The sequence below is a fragment of the Lynx rufus genome, unplaced genomic scaffold (genome assembly GCF_022079265.1).
Source record: "Lynx rufus isolate CCGP_SWC_20201006 ecotype Redwood Valley unplaced genomic scaffold, mLynRuf1.p SCAF_7, whole genome shotgun sequence".
Lineage (NCBI taxonomy): Eukaryota > Metazoa > Chordata > Mammalia > Carnivora > Felidae > Lynx > Lynx rufus.
In genome coordinates, this window is record NW_025814889.1 from 129740403 (window position 1) to 129750170 (window position 9768).

Genomic DNA, 9768 nt, shown 5'->3' on the forward strand with positions numbered 1-9768 from the left:
GGCGTCTGGACGGCGGACGGCCCAGGGTCGATGCCCCAGCTTGGCGATGCCATCGGCCTCCTGGTTCTCTCCATCTGTCTTAGTCAGTTTGGGCTTCTACAGCAAAGTACCGCAGACTGTGTGGCTTATAAACAACAGTCCAGAAGCTGGAAGTCCAAGATCAGGGCGCCAGCACGGTTGGGCTCTGGTGAGAACCCTCTTCCGAGTTGCCGACTGCCTCGATCCAGGCATGGCAGAGAGCAAGAGAGACCTCTCGGGTCTCTTTCATATGGGCATGAACCTCATTCAAGAGGGCTCCGCCTTTGTGACCTAATTACCTCCCAAAGGCCCCACCTGCGAAGACCATCATATCCGGGATTAGGAATTTCAACATGTGAAAGCCGGGGGGCACACACATTCAGTCCATTGTACCATCTGCTGTGTTAGCACTCTCAGCAGGTGGGTACTTGTGCTTAGGCTTGACATCTCATGGTCACAAGACGGCTGCCACAGCTCCAGGCATCACATCCACACACAACTGTCCAAAATAGGAAGGGAAGAGAAGGAGCAAAGGAGCCTACACCTCACGTGGCTTTCTCTTCCACTGAAGAGGAAAAACTTCACCTTGAAGCAAACTGCCACTCACCGGGCCCTCCGGAGATTCCTCTTTACATTAATATCACTCGAAACGGGACCACATGGCCACCCAAGACCAATGCGGGGCAGAGTACACAGACTCCCACGGTCACCTGAGACACAGTGAGATTCGTCTTCCGATCATCTTCTGAGTTATACACAATTCAAGCCAAGAGGGTTCCGCAGTGGGGAAGAGAGCAGACAAGGTCAGTGCCTTCTCCGTCTCCTCCACGGTCTCTTATAGCCTCCCGGGGTCCAAGGCTACTTTTCCTAGTCCCTAGGGCCTTTTCCTCCTGGTCATTTGGGAAAGCAGGGACCAGAGAGGCTAGTAAGTGCGCTCAACATCGCACAGGACACTAGAAGGAACGGAACCCGGCTCCCGTCTCTCCGTCCTCCCAGAACCTGGGGTATACCCTGAGCACCTGTGTCGCACTTTAGGCCCTGCCCACCCCTCAGGTCTGCTGCTTGTTTAGTTGGTATCTTTCCCACGAGGCTGCAAACTCCCTACGTGCAGGGACCTTGAACCTGCCCTCGGCTGTGTCCCTGGCACCTAGCACAGAGCCTGGCATTATTGAATGAATGAATGGGCCCGAGTGTATATAACAGAAAGCTTCCTAACCCACGATGTCACAATCCTGGCAGTAAGCACTTGGTGCGGGGCCCTTAAGCTTTTAGCTGGCCCCGGGTGGTGACACTGATGGTGAACTTTACTTGTGTAAATCTGCCCTGTGGCAGAGAACAAGCAAAAATGGGGACACAGCTGGCTCCCACGCTGGATAGAAGTTCCTGAGAGGAACCTAGCTCTCAATCGAACCTATTTAAAAGTGGAATTTTGCAGAGAGCCAGCATGGTTCCTCTCGTGATGTGTCCTTAAGTTTGGTTTCATTAGAGGTGATTGCCTTGTTTTGATTTCTTTGATACTTTGTGTGGAGTAAAAACCCACATCCCAGAGTCTCCAGCCCTGTCCCTGCCTGTAACTGGTAGCCAGCAGTCCTCCTGGTTTCTTCTTCTTTTTTTAAATGTTTATTTATTTTTTGGGGGGGGGAGGGGCAGAGAGAAAGAGGGAGACACAGAATCTGAAGCAGCTTCCGGGTTCGGAGCGGTCAGCACAGAGCCCCACGTGGGGCTCGAACTCACGAACCGCGACATCATGACCTGAGTTGAACTCAGATGCTTAACTTATGAGCCACCCAGACGCCCCTCTTCTTCTTCTTCTTCTTTTTTTAAAAAAATTTTTAATGTTTATTTATTTTTGAGAGAGAGAGAGAGAGAGACAGAGTGCGAGCGGGATAGGGGCAGTGAGACAGAGAGAGAGAAAGACACAGAATCCGAAGCAGGCTCCAGGCTCTGAGCTGTCAGCAGTGAGTCTGATGCGGGGCTCGAACTCACAAACTGCGACATCATGACCTGAGCAGAAGTTGGTGCTTGACAGACTGAGCCACCCAGGTGCCCCATCTCTCTTTTTAAAATGTTTATTTATTAGAGAGAGAGAGACACACACACAGAGAGAGAATGAGGGGGAGGGGCAGAGAGAGAGGGGAACAGAAGATCCGTAGCAGGCTCCGCCCTGACAGTGAAGAGCCTGGTGCGGGGCTCGAACCCACGAACTGTGAGATCAGGACCTGCGCCGAAGTCAGAAGTTCGACCGAGCCCCCCAGGCACACCCGGCCCCCTCCCACCCTGCCTGTCAATTCTGCACCTAAGCTGGCGCTCCCGCACTCCCAGCCCCAGTCCAGCCCCCTGAATTCCCAGCGTGGGGCACGCGGCCACCTACCTGACATTCCCCCCCCACCCCCGGCCCCCTGTGTTTCTTTGCCATCTCCAGCTCAGTTGAGCCCCTGCTTGCCTCCAGGCGCCCACATCACACCCGAATCCGTGTGTGGGCACCGGCCCGTCTGCAGACTGCGCAGCCCCAGGCTCCCACCCTTCAGGAGCCTCTTTTTCAAGCATCGAGACTAAGAGAAAAGCTGGAAGTGAAGGCATCGCCGAATCAGCAGCCGGGTGATATTATCACATTATTATTTCTGTCCATTAATAACGACTGGAAGGGAGCTATTATCATAGGGGCGTCCCTAAAGTCCTTTCAAACGATAAAGCGTTTTAAAACCGGAAGCTTTTGGAAACAGCGCGCCGCACCGCTCACAGATTCGTTCCTTCGGTAGCTATTGATTGGCTCCGGTGCCAGCATGGGGCCGGCGGTCCGCCGGTGGGCAAACGGGCAGGGCCCTGCCAATGCCCAGACGGACAGTGACCGTCCAGGGAGACGTGGATGAGGCTCCCGCGAAGGACCGCTCGCTGATCGAAGTGCTGTATTTCGTCGACCCGTTTAACTCTCCGAGCAGGGCCGGGAGCACGTACTTTTCTTGGCCCATTTTACAGATACGGACACCGACGTGCGGACAAGCGAGGCAACTCGGCCAAGGCCACCCAGCCGGCGCGGGGTAAAACCTTCGTGTAAACTCAGGCCGTCTGGGTCCAGGGACCCATGATCCTGGCCACAGCTCCCCCAGGATGTGAGCAACGATGTAAATAAGGCGTGTGATTACAAACTGTGGTGGGTGCAATGGCAGAGAAGCTGGGGATGCTGGGAGGGCAAATAAAGTAGGGGGCGCCGGGGCGGCTCAGTCGGTTAAGTGTCCGACTCTTGATTTCTGCTCAGGTCGTGCTCTCATGGTTTGTGAATTCGAGCCCCGCATTGGGCCGTGTGCTGAGAGCACGGAAGCTGCTTGGGCTTCTCTGTCTCCCTCGCTCTCTGCCCCTCCCCTCTCTGACTCCTCTCAAAAGAAATAAAAATAAACTTAAAAAAAAAAAAAAAAAACAGGAGGCCCAGCTTAGTCGAAGGGCCCAGGGAGGGCATCTTTGAGGAAGCGACACTTCCGTGGAGACTGAGAGAATGAGTGGACATAACCCAGGCAAAGAGTTGAGGAAGGGGCATCGCGTGCAAAGAAGGGAGCCCGTGCAAAGGTCCTGAGGCAGGAGAGCTCAGTACAGGGTGGGCAGTTGAAGGCAGTGGATCAAAAATAAAATAAGAAAACGTGTGTGTGGTGGGCGGCGGGGGGCTTTAGGGAGGAAGAAGGTCTGGGGAAGGTGGGGCTGGACTTGGCAGGCACCAGGATTAGATTTTATCCACCCTGCAGCAGCAAGGGTTTAGAGCAGGCCAGGCGCCCTGCCCCTGCGGGGCATAGGAGGCTGTTAGGGTAGGATTAAGGGGGCTTGTAGAGCCCCAGCTGGTCTACACACCTTTCTCTGTCATTTGCCCTGGAAGCCCGCCACTGCCGATTGTGTCCTCGGGGTTGGGGAAAGCAGTTCCTGACTTCCAGTCTCCTGGGGAAAGTCAGACATCTCTGAGCGGTAAAGCCCAGAGCTGTTGCCGGCCGCTACCTCGGTGGCCGGCTTCTCCTTCAAAAATAAGCCCCTGCTCTGGCCACACACCCTGCCGGTGATGACGGCTCCAGGGAGAGGATTTTTTGTCCTCCAGCCCCCCACTGGAGGATGGGGAAGCGGCCAAGTGAATCTGCGCCGTGGGACCTGGGCCGCGACCCAGGGGTGGCTCGGCTCACAGGGTGTTTCCCAATTAGGAGCGATCTGCCCCATGTAGGGACGTGACGAGGGTCAGGGAAGACGTCCCAGTAGACGGTGGTATCTGCACTGGAGCCCAGGGCTCACCAGATGAAGAGGGGAAGGCGTCGAAGGGAGAAGGCGCAGTGTGGGGAGGGAAGAGGCGCCGGGGGTGGAGAGAGCAAAACCAGGAGGGTGGGGAGGTTCTGCAAGCCTCAGATACCCTGACCCGGGCGTGGGTCTGGGGCCGTGGGCTTCTGAATCCAGGAGGGGACTCGGATCATCATTCCCAATTAACAGACGGGGAAAGGGGGCCTCAGAGCGAACTAATTTTCCCAAGGCTGTTCTGAGTGGCAGGGCTGGGATTCACACTCGGGCCCCCGGCTCTGGGGGTAGAACCTCCAACCACACTGCTCCCCAGGTTATTGCAAACACCTCTGAGGAGCTGGACAGGCGTTCACAAGGCAGGGAAGTCGAAGGTTCTGGCCCTAATACAGCCACTCACTCTCTATGGGCCTCTTCCCCGCTCAGGACCTCAGGTCCCTCTTCTGCAAACAGACCATTGCTCTTTCTCCACCACGGGCTGCCGTGAGGGGCCAAGGAAACCGCAGAGGGACCTTCGGATGGAAACCTTGGCGGCACGCGGAAGGGCTGGCTCCTGTCCTAGGGGCGGCCCGAGACGCCAGACAAGGTAGGCTAGAGGCCGTGGGATGGATGGCGACCGCTGCTTTCCTCCCCCCTCCCAGCACCCCAGGCCCGTGGAATCAGGGCTGTCCGTCACCCTCTCAGCAGCGGCCGGCTGTGCCAGCTCCTCCATATTCCGTCAGCTGGAGAGAGAGGAGTGAGGGAGGGAGGGGGGGTAGATGGAACTAAAGGAGCCTGTCCGTTGGCTGAGGCAGCCCCTTCACATCCACCAGTCCCCCGACACAGGCTCAATCAGCAGGCTCTGGACACAGGCCAGGAACCCTTACTGAGGGCTCTGTGGTGTGGGCTGGGCAGATGAGATGCGAGAGAAAAAATGGTGATGGGTGATGATGATGATGATGGTGATGGTGATTGTGATGATGGTGATGGTGATGATGATGATGGTGACAGTGATGATGGTGTTGATGGTGTTGATGGTGATGATGATGGTGATGATGATGATGATGATGGTGACAGTGATGATGGTGTTGATGGTGATGATGATGGTGATGATGGTGACAGTGATGATGGTGACAGTGATGATGTTGATGATGATGATGGTGATGGTGATGGTGGTGATGGTGATGATGGTGAAGATGATGATGGTGATGATGGTGATGATGATGGTGATGATGATGGTGATGATGGTGATAATGTTGATGATGATGATGGTGATGGTGATGATGGTGTTGATGGTGTTGATGGTGATGATGATGGTGATGATGGTGACAGTGATGATGGTGACAGTGATGATGTTGATGATGATGATGGTGATGGTGATGGTGGTGATGGTGATGATGGTGAAGATGATGATGGTGATGATGGTGATGATGATGGTGATGATGATGGTGATGATGGTGATAATGTTGATGATGATGATGGTGATGGTGATGATGGTGTTGATGGTGTTGATGATGATGATGATGATGGTGATGATGATGATGATGGTGACAGTGATGATGGTGTTGATGGTGTTGATGGTGATGATGATGGTGATGATGGTGACAGTGATGATGGTGACAGTGATGATGTTGATGATGATGATGGTGATGGTGATGGTGGTGATGGTGATGATGGTGAAGATGATGATGGTGATGATGGTGATGATGATGGTGATGATGATGGTGATGATGATGGTGATGATGGTGATAATGTTGATGATGATGATGGTGACGGTGATGGTGGTGATCGATGCAGAAATGTTGTGATTTAGAGCTGGTGGCCAAGAAAGAATTCTTGAGACACCCTTGGTGGGAAAAGGTGGCCTTATTAAAGCACGGGGTCAGTGCCCGTGGGCAAAAAGAGCCGCACTGGAGTCATGAGGAGTGGCCGATTCTATACTTTCAAGCTGGGAGGGGGTTAGGGACGGCACAAACCCCCAAGGCATTTCAGAAACAAGGTTTCCAGCAGCTTGAGAGGCAAAGGTCATTTATTACTGTTTAGTAAAACTTCAGTCACAAGACCCTTCAGATGTATATCAGGGGGCCACATGCTTGGAGGCCGGTCGCCAATGTACATCTCGAGGGGTAGAGATAAAGGAAGTTTCCAAAGGAATTTCTGTATGTTTAAAGTAGACTCGCAGGGGGGTGCCTGGGTGGCGCAGTCGGTTGAGCGTCCGACTTCAGCCAGGTCACGATCTCGCGGTCCGTGAGGTCAAGCCCCGCGTCGGGCTCTGTGCTGATGGCTCAGAGCCTGGAGCCTGTTTCCGATTCTGTGTCTCCCTCTCTCTCTGCCCCTCCCCCGTTCATGCTCTGTCTCTCTCTGTCCCCCAAAAAATAAATAAACGTTGAAAAAAAAATTAAAAAAAAAAAATAAAGTAGACTCGCAGGATCCTGGGGGTGGGGCTGAGATTGCCTTTTGCCTGCAGCAGAAGGTCAACGTTGAGGCAGCCAAGGAACCAGAGGAAGGTCACTCTGTTTCAAGGACTTGTCGGTGGGTTGTGAGTTATAAGTAAAAAATGCGTTCCTTTTGCCTTTATTCCCCATAACAGTGATGGTGGTGGTGATGATGATGATGGTGACAATGGCAGCGATGACTTGTTAGCACTCTGAAGACCTTACTTGGCGTCAGGCACCCTATAGGCACTTTATGTGCACGGCATTGGCTCCGTCGTGACCCCCACTTCATAGATGAGGAACCTGAGGTCCAGAGTGGTAAGGAGGCTCGGCTGAGACGTGGCCAAGATGAGGTCTGGCTGTCAGTCCCCTGGGCTCCGGCACTCTCACTCTGATCCTAACCATTATGCTCCCCTGTGAGGGTCCAGAATCAGCAGACTTGGATTCGAATCCTGGGTCCACCACTTCCTGGCTGAGCGCCTTGGACTACAACTTTGCCCTCTGAGCCTCGGTGTCCTCATCTGTAAACGGGCTGCCTCTCGGGGCTGCCGGGAGCTCTGGGTAAATTCCTGCAGCTCACAGCCAGCCCCCCAAAAAGTCCTTCAAGTCTTTGTTCAACTGTCACCTTCTCAGCAAGGCCTGGCCTGCCCACCCTATTTACAACCGCAGCCACCCCATTCCTCTTGCCCTGTGCTACTCTGTCCCGTCCTCTATATCACACATCACCTTCGCGTCGATTCCATTTGTTGTCTGTCTCTGCCGCTGGCACACAAGCGCCCGGAGGCTGAGTTCTCCACTCGTTTGTGTTCCAGAACGGGACCAGTGTGAGCTGCTGACACGCACTTTCTGAGGGAATGAACACACAGGCGGGTGTCCTCTTCCCCCTTCTCGGGTGCTCCTTGGAGACAGGAGGACCCAGGGATGAGATTTAGCTGGCAGTGTTGGGATGGGCCGGAGAGGCTGGGGGGAAGGTGTTTACAGGGGGTGAGAGAAAACGCATGGGGTTCTGGGTCAGGAGTCAGGCAGGAGGTGAGGGAGACACAGGGAGGGATGGGTTTCTCCAGGGTGGGGGTGGGTTTGTCCGATTTGTCTCCTGGCCACCCCCTTGGCTGCGGCGGTCCCTTTGCTTGAACTGGCTGGTCCGAACTCCCAGTGCCCGCCTCTCCCAGGGATCCTGAGGCCAAGCAGACGGGGTCCTCCTCGCCCCAAACCCTGGGCTTCCCTGGGCTCAAGCTTCAGCCCACCTGGGGCCAGCACCCACGCGCTCCTCAGTCACAGTGCTGATTCAGGAAAGGTCATTCCAACCCCGAGTCATAAATGTTAGAACTCCATGGACTGTTGGCGATTCTGATCCTTTGAGGAGGGAACAACAAGCTCAAAAAGGAAAAGTTATTGTTCAGGTCAAGCAGCGAGGTCCGCCAAATCCTCTGTCCTGGACTGAGTGACTGAGAAGTCCTGGATACCACCCGCACCGCTCCCCTGCACCCGCCCCAGGTCCCATCTTCTGTAAATGCAACCCGGCCTTCAAGCCTCTGTGAGGGCCAGGCATCCCCCACCCTGATCCCCTGCCCCTTCCGCATCCGGGTCCCAGGAATGCTCCCTGCCCCAGGAGTACTCCCTGCCCCAGATATGTTCTCTGCCCCAAGTGTGCTCCCTTTCTCAGGCATGCTCCCTGCCCCAGGAGTGCTCCGCATCCCAGGAGTACTCCCTGCTCCAAGTGTCCTCCCTGCCTCAGTTGTGCTCCCTGCCTCACCTCTCCTGTTCCAGGTGTGCTCCTTGCCTCAGGTGTCCTCCCTGCCCTGGATGTGTTCTCTGCCCCAAGTGTCCTCCCTTTCTCAGGAGTGCTCCCTGCCCCAGGCGTGCTCCCTGCCTCAACTATGCTCCCTGCCTCACCTCTCCTCTCTGTTCCAGGTGTACCATTCTCCAACTACAGCTTGGGAGCTCACTCTGCCCCTGGGCCTTTGCACATGTGAATTATCTGCCTGGGATGCCTCCTCTGCTTCAGCCGATTGTCACCCCATTCTTAGGGTCCGGAATGAGTCCTCGCTTCCTTCAAGAGGCCTTTTGCATCTGCTCTGTGGTTGAGCCCACCAGCTTTGCTTTTTAGGACACTACATATTGTGTGTTTTCAGATCTCCTCTGAGTTTTAAGGGATTAGGAAGGGACGTAGAAGGGGACAAGGCAATAGATGGGCTTATATCTTCCTGTTCCTCCAAAGCACTGTGACCTTGGATCTGCTCCCTAACTCCTCTGACCCTCATCTTGTCCTTATATAGGAGTAGCTAACTCACAGGCCCCTGTGGGAGGGCTGGGTACATGATAAGGGACAGTGCACACGTGAGGGCTGGCCCCATTCTTGGGGGGCAGGAGCAATGGGTCCCAGTGAGCTTCCATAGAGAAGACAAGCCCCTTGGTTGGGCCCCCCGTTCATCGTCATCTCCCCTTCGGCCCTGGCCCTGGGCTGGGCACCTAGGAGGACTCAGCGTGCATGGGAACATTGAACTTTGAGTCCCGGGGTCATTCCTAGAACCATCTGTCCCCCCGTGGCCTGCTCCCTCCTCGAGGGACCACGTCTTCTTGGCTTCCTCGCCTCGATGCCCGGCGTGGGGCCTGCATGGAGTAGGTGCTGTGTTTCTGACCCTAGAACTGAAAAGCAGACGTACTTGACTCGGAAGACGTGCTCCAGACCAGGACGAGCCCTTAGAGATCATCTCGCCAAGTGCCATCATTGTGCAGACGGGAACCTGAGGCCCAGAGATGGAAAGGGACACGTTGAGCTCGGGTAGTGGTACCTACTTTGGGAGCAGACGGATCTGGGTCTAGAGCAGTTCTTTACGTTGTTGGGAGTGGGACCCTGGACAAGTTGTGTCTCTCTCTGAGCGGTGGTTTTCCCATCTGGAAACGGAGCTAATGGTGAGGGGAGTCACGGGGACAGAGTGGGATCGCGTCTCTGAAAGCGTGCACACGGTGCCTCACACGTGTTAGGTCTCCAGTAAAGGAGTCCCACGCATTAAAGCAGATCCGAGGAGGGGCGGGGACAGAGCCGGGTCACCCGTTCCCCCCTCAGCTTACTCTC